Source organism: Amphibalanus amphitrite, unplaced genomic scaffold (genome assembly GCF_019059575.1).
Source record: "Amphibalanus amphitrite isolate SeventyFive unplaced genomic scaffold, NRLGWU_Aamphi_draft 000233F_arrow, whole genome shotgun sequence".
NCBI lineage: Eukaryota > Metazoa > Arthropoda > Thecostraca > Balanomorpha > Balanidae > Amphibalanus > Amphibalanus amphitrite.
Window position 1 is genome coordinate 185570 of NW_024881728.1, and position 14930 is coordinate 200499.

Genomic DNA, 14930 nt, shown 5'->3' on the forward strand with positions numbered 1-14930 from the left:
TCAAGTGAGGTCAAATTTTGAAGTTGGTTGTTAAGGCCTACAAAGGTGTCTATTCGATGCAGTTTTTCACGGCGAATCGAATGGTGCTATTTTTGTTCCGTACGAGGTCTAGAACTTCCAAAAAATCATTTTTCAAAAATTTTGTGTGTCGTGACGTCATAAAATTTTGAATAACTCCCACATTTTTGAACCGATTCTTCTAAAAATTGGTATGTAGGTGCACATAGACCACTTCTTTGACATATATTCCGGTTTTTTCGATAAACTCAAAATTTTGGATTCTATAAATATTTTCCCAAAAAAGTCATTTTTTTGGAAAAATTTTGGCCAAAATCCAACATTTTCAAAAAACCGAGATAGCCATTTGATAGACAAAGTAGAATCACGTATAACCTTTTTTGTTACGTCTTGATTCCTTTAAAAATGAAGATGTTAGCGGCGTTTGAAATTTTGCCGTTTTTGAGGCGAAAATGGCGAACATGACATCACTAAAACGTCAATTTCTCAAAAATTTTCCGACGGATTTTGCTCAAATTTTCAGGGAACGTGTCAAATTGATGTATGATAAGGTACTGAAAGTTTGACGTCGCTGGCGTAACGCGTTTAGAAGTTATTGGCGAAAAACGGGAGGGGGGGGCAGATTCTGCCCCCCCCCCCCAGCGGGGCGCGGGTTAAAAATGGAGATGTTAGCGGCGTTTGAAGTTTTGCCGTTTTTGAGGCGAAAATGGCGAACATGACGTCACTAAAACGTCAATTTCTCAAAACATTTCAGACGGATTTCGCTCAAATTTTCAGGGAACGTGTCAAATTGATGTAAGAAAAGGTACTGAAAGTTTGGCGGCGCTGCGCGCCGCCGTTTTTGAGATATTGCAAAAATTCGCGAGGGGGGTGAAATTTACCCCCCAGCCCCGCGCGGGTTAAGCGTTTAGATTAGGTCGGGTCAGGTCAGATCAGGTCAACCGGTAGGGGTCGCGACGGGTATTCGTAATACGTGTCGTCCGCCTCTGACAGCTTCGTAACATGTTACGAAGACACCAAAACTACTTCGTAAATGTTCAAATGGTTGCTAAATTCGAATTCAGCTCCAAAAACTAGCTTAGAAACATGTAAAACTCGAAAAAGTGAACCGAGGTCACCAAAGGTCAATGACCTGACCTGACCTTCAGGTGACCTTGACACCCACCCTAATGCATGGGAGCAACATCAAATCACATGTTTGAACGTTTGAAACCACGAAAAGCTTGCAAACGCGCGGCTAATGCGAGCCGACATACGCCGAATCGCGATTTCGGCCAAACATGGTCACGGAAAAGAGGTCACAGGTCAAAGGTCATTGGGGTCAGGGTCATAAAATTTTCAGGGTATGTGTAAAATTGATCAATGCGAGGGTACTGAAAGTTTCGTTGCAATCCGCCGCTTTTTACGCGAGTTATTCGCGAAAAACCTTAGGGGGTTGCATCAACCCCCTCCCCTGTGCCGGTAGGGGGTAAAAAATGTTCATCTTTGGAGGTCAAATTACGCACCATTCTACACCATTGGACGAGAGAGACATGGAGCAAGCGAAGCGAGCGGAGTCACGTAGAATAACGGAAATTTCTGAGTATGAGCGCCCGGCCGGCCAGCTGTGGCCTCACGATTTTGCGACGCTTATATCTCAGCAACCACTTGACCGATTTACATGCGGTAATTTGTGTAGGGTAGCTTCATTCCTTCTACCAAGTATTGGACTATTCCCGTTGCATGTGGGTGACCCCTTATGCACGTGCCACGTGCAAAACGAAGAGGTGTCAGTTTTGTTTTGTGTCAGTTGTCAGTTTTACATGGTTGCAATATCTCGGTGACTACTTGTTGCAATATCTCGGTGACTACTTGGCCGATTGCGCTGAAAGTTGGCATGTAGGTAGGCACCCACTAGGCAATGCATATCCATCCATCCATGTGAGTTGGGGTGCTGCTGCACGTGCACACGTGCAGGGGTCGTTTCCAGATCTCGAGAACGGCTTGACCGATGGCGCTCAAATTTGGTACACGGTTAGGGACCAGTTAGTAGGGTGCCGTGCACAAGTCAGTAGAGAGTTGGGACCCATTCTGCACGTGTGCACGTGCAGGGTGCCGGTTCCAGATCTCGAGAACGGCTGGGCCGATTGTGCTCAAATTTGGCACATCGCTAGAGACCGGTTAGTAGGGTGCCATGCACAACTCGGTTGGAGGTACCCCCTCGCAATTTCGTGAGTCGCCCCAAAAGGCGTTGTACTGATGCTAGCAGAATTGATTGTTTTTAATGCCTATGTACCACTACCCACAACAATGACAACAATGCACCGCTGGGCTACGCTTCGCTTGCGTTCCAGGACCATAGTGACGTCACAGGAAGGGACGCGGGCGGACCGCTGATGACCCGCCCGCTGTCAAAGGGCGGGCTGGGTTTGACGGGCGCACAATAGCGGCCGCGCGCGTGTTCCTGGAAGGGTTAGCGAAGGCACGGGCGCCGGAAGGGTTGGACGCTTTGACCCTCTCCCAGACCTCCCGCTGTTACTGCTACTGAGAAGGGAAATAAGTGACGGTGGTATTCACACAGGCTTTTCACTAATTTCTGACGTTTCGCACGCGTCGTCAACAAGAGATACTTGCACGAACACTAAGGTAGCCGGGCTGTTTGTTAGCTTGAAACGCCGCCAGGGAAAAACATACTGCTCCATGGTATAATTTCTTCCACGTGTGACCGGTCTGGAGCCTTTTCACATTATGATACTTGTTTTTATCGATATAGGATCTCCATCCATCTTAGAATTTGCGATCTGAATGATGGGGTGGAGCAAGATTAAAATGGGTCTGAGCCAGGACAGTAGAATCGGAGTTGGACCCAGAGTCACCAAAATCTTACTAACTCCGACTCCAGAGTAGAATCGACATCGCTAACTGAATGGCTCAAAGTCATACCCGAAGCCAATTTGCCGAAAAATAGCCGTTTTCACGACGGGCTTTCTGGCGAGTGGACTTAGGTATGTGGCAGTCTTCGCCATGGGCCGGGCCAGCCCAATGGGTCATGGGCTGGGCTGGGTCACGGGCTGCAGGCTGGGCCCTCAAATACCTATAAATAATCGATGGGCTGTGGATGGGCTGGGCCAAGGACTGTAAAGTGGACAGAGAGGTTCGCGACTGGGCTAAAAACCACAACTAGCTTATTACTGTGCGAGACTAAAAAAAAAAACGAATGAAAGCATATATGTGCAACGTGCATTGTGCATACTGCTCCCAAAAGATTGTTTCTTTGCACCTATGGGTGACATATGTAATACCTGTTTGGTGTCCATGACTTTTAATCCATTCATTTTTGACGGGCTGGGCTGGGCTGGACGGGCTAGGCCGGGCTGGGCTTTAACAATTTTACTATGCATGGGTTCGCGCTGGGCCGGGCTGGACTGGGATTTTGCGGGCCGCGGCCCGTGGCAAACACTGTTATATGGACTAAATCTGCAAAAAAATCTTTACAGCAAATATGTTAATATTTATCATGACTTTATTTTAGTGTTTTAACCCTCGCATGTGTAGGGGTAGTTGGATGGACCCGCCCCCTCGGTTTTTCGCGAATAATCTCGCTCAAAAAGCGGACGATCGCGACGAAACTTTCAGTACCCCCGAGTTGATCAATTTTACACATGCTCTTTTATTCATGACCTTGACCAAAATGACCTTTGACCCCTGGCCTTTTTCTCGAGACCGTTTGACCGAAATCGCGATTCAGCGTATGTCAGATCACATTATCCGCGCGTTTCCAGTCTTTTTTTGTGTTGTAAACGTCCAAACATGTCGAATGATGTTCATCCCGTGCATTACGATGGTGCCAAAGTCACGTAAAGGTCAGGTCAAGGTCATTGACCTTTGAGGACCTTGATTCATTTTTTCGAGTTTTACATGTTCCTGGCATCCGTTTGAACATTTACTTAGTAGCAGACATGTGCATGGATCCGAGTGATGCATCTATGATCTCAGTGGATCTCGAAGCAAAGTACTAGTTGGGATCTATGATCCCACCGGATCCAGCGTGAAAAATACGTCTTGGATCTATGATCTCATATGATCTGACGATAAATTAAGAACATGGATCTATGATCTAAGTGGATCCCACCATGCACCACATTTGAAACCATGTTTTAACACGCGCACTGCAGCGGGTCTGAGCCGAACACGAACTGCAGGGGGGGGGTTGAAAACAACCCCCCCCCCCTGAGATCTCGAAAACGGCGCAACGTAGCGACAAGCGGTAAACGGCGTTGGATAGGTTGAGATGAGATCTACAAGAAATACTAAGATCATTTTTGGGTCAGGTCAAAAACGAGGTCACCAGAGGTCACCGAAGACAAAATGTTACGATTTTCACAACAGGAATTTCGCGGTAGTTTTTCTTGAATAACTTGTCTTGCACACAAGACAGAGGATCGATTCGAACGCCATCGTTCTTAGCTCGTCAAGGCGCATCGAATGATGTATGATATGACCTCGAAAGGTCAAGTTGAAAAATTGACCTCAGGTCAAGGTCATGACCTGACCGAAATGGGTCATGTTGCATATCATTCGATCCGCATTGACGAGAAAAACACGATAAACGTCGAACGGAGTCTCTATCTCTATTCAATCTCAAGTTATTGAAGAAAAACCGCTGGTGACCTCAGGTGACCTAAGATGACCTGGAGATCACCTTCCAAAGGTCATAAGTGATATGTTTCGGTGAAATCACCAACAGGGACCTGTAATACTATGATCCTGAGCGTATTGAAGTCATAGGATGGCATTCAGAGTAAGTTGAAATTTCTCCCATTGACTTATAATGGGCCGGTCGCAAAAATGACCTGACCTTAGGTCATCGATATAAAAATTCCGAGATATACAAGTTGTAGCTCGTGATGACTTTACTATTTCCTGTGGGTTTCAAGATCATATCTCAACAACTGTGGGCTTGGTGGGATTGCAAACTTCGAAATTTACGTTTCGAGGTAGGGTCACTTGACCTGACCTGGTGACCTGACCATAGGTCACCTGGGGTCAAAATTTTTACTCAAGGTGTGCAAAAGTTGGGAGAACAGGTATGCAAAATTTGGCGGCGCTACGCGCCGCCGTTTTCTCGCGATTTGCGAAAAACCACAGGGGGGGGGGTTGAACCCCCCCCCCCCTGCAGTGCGCGTGTTAAAGGGTTTCTATGCCAATAAGTGACACAAAACTATGGATTATGACGTGCGATCACATAAAATCACCAAAACAGAACGTTTGTGAGTTGAAACAAGTGCTTTTTTGGGGATATATGTGTTGACAAAAAAGTGAGGATTTATGATCTCACTGGATCTTAACCCGCGCCCCGTAGGGTGGCCGAAACGGCCCCCTGTCATTTTCCGTCGATATCTCCTAAACGGCTGGAGATATCGCCACCAAACTTTCAGAACCCGTCTGTGCATCAACTTTACACATTGTGACCAAAACGTTTCCAGAGGCTATGATAGGCTGGCCACAAATGACGTCAGAATGACGTCATGTTCTAGGTAGTTCCCCGGTGGGGCTATCGAACGCCGTTTGAACTTTGAAAATCGGCCGGTAAATTTCTGAGATCTTAGGGGGCCGAAACGCCCCCCCCCCCTACGGATTGTAGGGTCCGCCGATAGCCCCACGGGGCGCGGGTTAAGACTCGGATCTGTGATCCCTACGGATCTCTCGATAAATTACAGAATTGGATCTATAATCCCGTCGGATCTGAGATCAGGATCCGTGGGATCAGATCCCAGATCCATTTTCTCGGATCCATGCACATATCTGCTTAGTAGTTTAGTGCCTTCGTAACATGTTACGACGCCGTCAGTGGTACCGTAAGGTGGGGCTATTTGAGACAGTGGGGCTATTTGAGACAGTATTTAACCCTCGCCCCGTTGGGGGGGGGGGCCATTTTGGCCCCCCCTGTGGTTTTTCCTGAATAGCAAGAAAACGGCGGTGCGCAGCGCCGCCAAATTTTCAGTACCTTTCCGGGCATCAATTTGACACCTTCACACCAAATTTCAAGTCTTAGGTCACCTTAGGTCAGGAGTTATTGAGGTCAAACTGAGGTCATGTTCGAGCAAAAATGAGCAAAAAACATGCAATCTTGAAACGCTCACCAAATCTACAGTTATCAAGCAATTTCAAAGTTCTTTATATGGTCTAATAGACAAAAAGCGGCGCTACAAAACTGCTATCTCGGATTTTCAAAATTTTGGGATTTTGACCCAAAAAATTTCAAAAAATTGATTTTTTTTGAAAAACTAAAAAAATCCAAAAGTTTTCCGAATTTCGAAAAAACCGGAATATATGTGATAGTCCCTGCGCTTTTCTATATACATACCAAATTTCAGATCGATATCTCGTTTTTTGGCCAAGTTATAGCGAAAAAACTGTTCAAAAATGATGACGTCAAATTTTTGAACTCAATTTTTAGCGATTCTAGACCTCGTACGGCAAAACAAAGACCACCATTGAACTCCCCGTGACGAGCTGCATCGATTCGATACCCATTTTATGCAAAAATATCAACTTTGAAATTTGACCTTATTTGACCTGACCTTGACCTGACCTTGACCTGACCTTGACCAAAACGTGACCTAAGCTGGCCCCAAAGGCTGCCTGACCCACATAATCGCATTTGTCATGTAAAATGGACCATAAAACATGTATCACACGACACTTTCATATTGTGACCCCCCAGTGACCTGACCTCAGTGACCTGACCTGGTATCAGTGACCTCAACTAGCAAAATATGTGTTTGAAGAACATTTCCCCATCGATGATTTTCAATGAAATGCATTTTACTCGATTTTACAACGCATTTCTTGAAATGCCTGTAAACGGTGAAAATTCGACCTTTGACCTGACCTGTGACGTCATCGGTTTGACCTAGGTCAATAAAATTGGGTCACAAGGTAGTTCCCTGATAGGGCTATCCAACACCGTTTGCCGCTTGTCGCTACGTTGCGTGGTTCTCGAGATCTTAGGGGGGCCAAAATGCCCCCCCCCCCCAGCGTTGCTCGGCAGAGCCCAACGGGGCGCGGGTTAAAATTACTATAAAATAAAAACCACTTAAAATTTATGCTTAATTTTTTTGCTCAGGCGATTTACTGCTCGATTCCACACCTCCCTGAGCAAAAATATCACACAAAAATCAAACGATCTTCATTTTATAACGATTTTAAATACTGTCTCAAATAGCCCCACTGCACAGTGGGGATTTTTCCGATCTAGCACGTCTTTATTCGTAGAGGCCAAACCATAGGTAGTATTGTAGCCAGATTGTGCACATATGTTGGCTGGTGTGTTCTGGTGAGAATGTTACCTGTAAATGTGCATAATCAGCATAGTATAGGGGGTTCAATTGGACCCCCGGCTCAGCCGTTTGCCCCCTGATCAAGCTAGAGCTTCGCGGAAAAATTAAGCGTGCTGCCTATGACGAGATGACGCCGAATATATCCATTTTCAAAGTCCAAGGTCATTAGTTGACTTTCCAAGTCAGTTTAATGACCCAACTAAAGTTGAGAAATCGAGACCTCTTGAAACATCGTAAAGTTAGGGTGTTACGGGGTATTTTGGGGTGCTGATCACGAATTTCATGTTAGTTTTGATTACAGACGATGTCTTTATGCATTTAGGCCAGGTCGGGTCAGGTCAGGTCAGATCAACCAGTAGGCGTCCTGCCGGCCATCCTAGGTGTCACCTACTACTGACAGCTTCGTAACATGGTACGAAGGCACCAGAATTACTTCGTAAATATTCAAATGGTTGCTAAATTCGAAATCAGCACCAAAAACTACCCTAGAAACAAGTAAAACTCGAAAAAGTGAACCAAGGTCATCAAAGGTCAATGACCTTGACTTGACCTTCACGTGACCTTGACACCCACCATAATGCATGGCACCAACATCATTTCACATATTTGAACGTTTGAAACCACGAAAAGACTGGAAACCGCGGATAATGTGAGCTGGCATACGCCGAATCGCGATTCCGGCCAAACATGGTCTCGAGAAATATGCCACAGGTCAAAGGTCAGTTGGGTCAGAGTCATGAAATTTTTAGGTTAGATGTAAAATTGATGATCTTGAGGGCACCGAAAGTTTCGTCGCGATCGGCCGCTTTTTGCGCGAGTGATTTGCGGAAAACCATGGGTTTTTATCCTACTCCTCCCCCTCCCCCTCCCCACAAGTGCGAGGGTTAATAAGGTAACGGTATGCATAATTAACGCGTGTTATCATATTCCTAATGAATGTGTCTCAGAAAATATGCATCATATAAATCATGAAGTAAAATTATTCGCCTATGTCCGGAACATACCTATATCGTGCTGTTTACCCTGGCGCTCATAGAGTGGGGTATTAAGTATACTATAATGTGAATATTTAGTGTTCAGGCAAGTTTCGGCAGCCAAACTAGGGGTTGTCTTGTGCAGGAGAAAGTGTAGAATTCGATAGGATATATTTCGGAGTGGAAAAGTGTGGAAAACATTGTTGATTTCCTACATTTATTTAGAATACCATTCCTTCAATATGGTGTCTGTAAGGGTTTTTTAAATGACATTTTTGTGACCTTATTAAGGTTGTGGCATACTTTCTGTTTGCCATTCCATTCCTAATAAAGGTGCCTTTCAGAAGATATGCAACTTTAAGACCTCGCAAGAATAAAACCAACAGGACAGGACAATGAAATTGAGCTATGCTTTCTGGGCTTACTGAGCCCATTGAGTAATCACGCATGAGTGTGAACTTTGGGCGCATTTTTCCTAGTCTTGCTGTGGACATACAGATAAAACTATGCCATATATGAAAAATTCAGACATTTTTTTAGCCTCACTGACACAAAAAAATAAACAAAAATTCAAAAAAGATTTTTGGAATTAATCAGCGCTAGATCGGAAAAATCCCCACTGTGCACTGTCTCAAATAGCCCCACTTTACGGTAGTTGATACCTACTATGACAAATCGTTCCACGACAAATCGACAAGTGCCCTGCACCCTCATATTTTATTTTTTGCTTAAAATTGGTCTAATGGGTTGTGATGGGCGGGGAAGCCAGCTGTGGCAAGGATTTTTTTCTTCGAACAACGGTTTCCGAGATATAGCCTCGGGCAATTCATGGATGTCGCGCTGCAGCCCTATGTTTGGCGGTCTATAACTCAAAAACTATTGGTTTTCTACGATAAAAACTTTATATGGTTCAACTCACAATCAACCAACAAACATTTTTGCTATCTCGGATTTTCAATTTTTGAAAATTTTGATCACGTGACCTTTTGACCTATTTTTCGAAGAGTGACCTTGATATTTTCCCCACTGAAAGTTGCAATTTTGTCTGATGACGATTAAAGCCTTATCAATTGTCATCCATATGCGAAAATAAAAAGTGGATATCGCCCTGCGTTGACCTCAGGTCAGGTCATTTTTATGACCTGTCCATTATTACGAGCGGGAGCAACAGCGAGATCTCGAGAATAAAGCAAGATAGCGACAAGCGGTAAACGGTGCAGGGTATAAATGGATAAGGTCTATAATTTTTACTGAGGTCATTTTCAGGTCAGGTCAAAGATGACGTCACAGGAGCAAAAAGGAAGTCAAAATTGCGGCACTACATATATATGAAGTTTTTCTCGAATAACTTTCAAGGTATCCCAGCTAGGAACAAACTAATATCACCATCGTGATCCTCTCGTCGATCCACATCGAAACATATGTATGTTGACCTCGAAAGGTCGAAAGGTCAAAAGTTGACCTTAGGTCACGTGACCTAAGGTCAACTTTAACTCTCAACTGACCTGACCTGAGGTCAAAGCAGGGCGATATCCACTTTTTTATTTTCGCATATGAATGACAATTGATAAGGCTTTGATCGTCATCAGACAAAATTGCAACTTACAGTGGGGAAAATATCAAGGTCACTCTTCGAAAAATAGGTCAAAAGGTCACGTGATCAAAATTTTCAAAAATTGAAGATCCGAAATAGCCAAAATGTTTGTTGGCTGATTGTGAGTTGAACCATATAAAGTTTTTATCGTAGAAAACCAATAGTTTCTGAGTTATAGGCCGCCAAACATAGGGCTGCAGCGCGACCTGCTGGAATTGCCCGAGGCTATATCTCGGAAACCGTTGTTCGAAGAAAAAAATCCCTGCCACAGCTGGCTTCCCCGCCCATCACAACCCATTACACCAGTTTTCAACGAAAAATAAAATATGAGGGTGCAAATTTAATTTGTTATTTGTCGATTTGTCGTGGAACGCCGGCAGGACGCCTCATGGTTGACCTTACCTGGACTGACCCCAGCTAGCCTTAAGTCAGGTGAAAGGTCAGGCCGCCAAAGGTCAAATTTTGCCAATGTCAACATTTTTTTCTTCAAAAAAAGCGGCGTACAACTCGGAAACCAATAGAGCTACCCAGCCGATAACTCAAGAACCAATAGACGCGGCAAAACGCACGAGGGGGCAACCGAAAGAACGCGACGAGACACTTCCGATGAGTACCTGACAGTTGAATTTCAAGGCCACAGGTCGGGTCAAGGTCAGGTCAAACACATGAAATTGGGCTTTCAGTAGCATGGGTCCAAAACACCTCTGGTGACCTGACCTTTGACCTGACCGAAAAAGTGACCCAAGTAATTTCGCCATTATTCCTGACGCTTTTTCGAACGTTGCTTTCCCCGTATCGCTACATGGCCCCGGAACCGAGTTAAGTAGGTATTGGCAGTCCAATGACGTTTACGGCATGTCTGTATGTCTATTCTGTGATTTTATACCTATGATTTTTTAAACATGTGTCGTTTTTTGTCGAAATCTCAAATCATGACGTCACTAAAACCTCGATATTTCAAAATACTTTGAACTGATTTTTGGAAACTTTGTCACAATAAACATCTATCAATTCCCTAATGTAGTATGTACCTACCTACACAAAATTTGGCACAAAAAAAAAACATCGTGCCTATGCTAAAATTCTGCAACAGCAATATTCCAAGCGTTCGTGCTTACAAACGGGCCAATTGTCTATATTGACTCTCAGTTGCTCCCGGGTCATGCGCAGCGCCTCGCCGACTGAGCGTAGCCAGGCGACAAGCCAGCCCGGCACCGCAAGAACGGCGCTGCCTCCCCCCCCCCCATCCCTCCTCCCGACCCCGTCCCCCGACCGCCGCGGCATTCCTCAGGCCACAATAGTGACTCCCCTCCCTCAGCTGACCCGTCCTCAGGTGCGGTGTACACTGGACAAATACCTCTGCCGGGGCTAACGGGGTCCATGTTTGAACAAGGGATTAAGGGAAGCCTTCAAACATCTCAGACGGAGTTTTCGCCGAAACTACCAGCTAGCGCCATCCACCGGTGAACGGTGGTACTAAACTTCATTCGCTAGTTCCCGAAACGACACACCATGATAGGCTGACCCGGGCGGAAAATCGGCGCCCGCCCTTCCGGTGATTCCCGGCCATTGAAACCAAGGCCGTATAAGAGAGGTGGAATCATCCTGCGATTTCCAATGGACCGGTCGCTAAGCATTAGCGTGACGTCACTGGTGGAGACCGGGCGGCGCCCGGCTCCAAGCTGTACGTCGGGTACATTTGGCACCGTATAGTTGTTATTACTGAACGACGAACGTAACGACAACTAATGACTCTTAATAACTTTTTCACCTAAAGCCGATTTCCTTGCCGGTACATTGCCGACCCGAGCCCCAGGTTGACAATCATGGGATATGGGTCGGATGGGCGACCTGTTGTTGTTGTCAGTTGTAGTCCCTCCGCTCAGTCGAGCGTAGCCGAGCGGCTCTGGAGGGACCTGGCAGCGGCCGCCAGGGCCGCCACCAAGTCGTCGTCCCACAGGTCCCTCAGATGTGGGTGTATAGTCCCCAGTACGCGCATGCGGGTTCCCATCAGGGCCGGGCAGCGCGCCAGGACATGTCTCGGTGTGTCCGCCTCTTCTTTGCAGATGGGGCATCGCGCCGCCGGGCACCTGTGGCTACTGCATTGTTCGCAGCGCCCGCCAGGGTTTCTTCCAATCCTGTGTAGGTATTGTGCCGACGCCGACCAGTGACCGGCTCGTAACTGGTGGACATCGGCCGCCCTCGTTCGGTTCAGGCCGGCCACCGGCGGAGGGGGGCGCGAACCCATGAGGTCCCGGTACCATCCCTCGGGCCACCTCGCCGTCGCTCGCGCCCGCGCCGATCTTGCCGCTGCTCGGTGGACCGTTTGAACGTCCAGTGGGGCTGACTCCTGCGGCAGCTGTGCCGCCTCCTTAGCCAGGATGTCCGCGCGTTCGTTTCCCTCCAGCCCGCAGTGGGAGGGAACCCACTGCAGATGGGCCCGGCGGCCCCGCTCCGCAACCGTAAGTAGGGCCTGCCATATTGTGGCACCAGCCGTGATTGCTGGGCCGCCGGTCCCGCGCGTAGGGCCGACAAAGCCGACTGGCTGTCAGTGCACAGCATCACCGGGTCGCCCGGGTCCTCCTCTGGGTGGTCCATCAGCCAGCTCAGCGCCGTGGCCAGAGCCACCATCTCGGCCCGGTAGCTGGAACACAGCCGGCCCGCCGGAGCTCGCAGTTCCTGCTCCTCTCCTCCCGGGCGAACCACCAGCGCGCCAGCACCTCCATTGTCCACTCCGCCCTCTGCCGAGCCATCCGTCCAAATCCAGGTCGCGCACTGTGTTAGGCCTCCCAGGCACCTCTCCGCCGCCTGTCTTCTGTCCGCTGCCGACGCGCCCAGCGGCAGTTCGCCGACATCTAGGGCCAGCGAGACACCAGCCGCGCCCATCCACGGCGGGGGGCGGCGGGAGATCATCTGCTCGATGGGGCCCGCAACACCGGCCGCCGTCCAGACTTCCCGGCCCAGAGAGCGCCATCCCCGCCATCCCATATCGCCTGAAGAGTACCGGGGGATCATGATGATGATGATGATGATCCCCCGGTACTCTTCAGGCGATGGGCGACCTCGCAACGGGAGGAGGAACGATTGCAATTGTTGTGTTCCGCACCGCCGATTGCATTCTCTATCTGCACCCGGGGGAGGGGAAGCAGGGGGCACGTGCCCCCATCGGATCAGGGGGCCTCTCGGGCCAGAGGGGCCTTGCGACGCCAATTGGCGGCTGAGGGTCCACGCTGGCATCTTTCGACTCAGAAGGGCCCCACAGGGCTCGGCAGAACACCTTATGTGCTCCGAAGAGCCACACTTCTCTCCATAAGAGCCCCACACCGGCTTTTTAACTTAGTTAGTGTCCCTTGTCGGCCTTTGAGGGGCCCTTGCCGGCTTCTCAGGGCCTATTGGTGACCTCTGAGAGCTACTTGCCGGCCTCTGAGGGCCCTTACCGGCCTATCAGGGACCAGCAGCTCTAAGGGTTCCACACACGCCTGCGATGACCCCCTAAACCAATGGTTGAAGGCCCCCACAACGGCGCCTGCGAGGGCCCTCACCGGCGGCTGTGAATGCCCCACACCGGTGCCTAGCTGAGGGCCCAACACTGCCACCTCTGAGTGCAACCGGCACCCCTGAATGAGGTCCCGAAACCAGTGCTTCTTAAGGCCATATATCGGCGGCTCTGGGGGCTCAACGCCGGAGCCGCATCCGACGGCCAGTCACCGGTGACTTTTGAGGGCCCCACTAGAGATGTCAATCGGATACCAACTTTTTGGTATACCGATACCAAACCGATACCAACTCGGTATTTGGTATTTCAATCCTAATGTATTTGGCATTTTGTTGGTATCATGAACCCTCGCTAATGTTTAAGAGGCTAAGAAATCGGTAAAAAGTTGGTATTTTCCTCATGTTCCCAAGTTGGTTTGGTTTCGGTATTTCTCCACGGTTTTGGTTGGTATTTGGTTTGGTATCGGTATTCGGGGTATTCCGATTTTCCGTAATTGACATCACTAGGCCCCACACCGACGACTCTGAGGGCCCCACTGGCGTCTGAGTGTACCTTGCTGGTCTCTAAGGACTCCACAGGGCTCCCGAAGGCACCGCAGACCTCTTAAGAGCCCCTTGTCGGTCTCTGAGAGCCCCTGTCGAGTGTCGACCTGTAAAGGGTTCGAGCCAGCAGCTCTAAGGTTCCCACACCCAACTGTGACAACCCGACAGCGACAGCGAGCTGTCGTACGAAAATCCCGCCGGTACGACAGCGAGCTGTCGTACCGGCGGGATTTTTCAGCCGGAGCTGGCTACAAAGAGATGACGCTGTTAAATTTTTGTGCCGTGGTCCTTAGTGGCCCTCTGTGGGAAGACAGCTCTGATTTTAGCGGAAACGGCCTAGTTATCTATTTTAAGTGCATCATCTGATATGCTCGAATTTGTCTCTTTATTCCTATGGCTGTCACCTACGCAACCACATTTCGCTTGCAATGTGGTATGTGCCCTTTCCGATCGAAGCATGTGCCCTATGCCACCTTTGGGACGCAGTAAAAAATCCTTAAAATATGCCCTGGTGCGAGCATTTGTTGCTCGGTGGCCAGTGATCGGTCAACACATTCATGGGTGCAGCAAGCTTCAGCTCGTGAGTTACAGTCCTTCATGTCCGGTCTCAGTCTCGGCGCAATGATGTTTGTAGTTAAAGTGACGTGACCCCAGCGCACTATGTGCGATGCGTATATCATTCATTGAAAAAGATATCGTTCAACTTGGCTTGATGCAATAATCATAACCGCTGGCTTACAGCAAACCCACTTTTGAGGAGACATGAGCAGCGACCGCTGCACAGTGGTCCTTTTTTCAGAATTAGCACGCATTAATTCCCACATTACCTGAAAGTGGTGCAAGACATCACCACGTGATCAAGGACGTATGCCCTGCCAATGCAAAGAGAAGAAAAGAAAAGAACTGCCCAAGGAGATTCGGCCCAACAGCGGCAGGCCGCTCGGCCAAAGATTTGGCGCACGCTCGCACGGCTCGCCCGCCGGC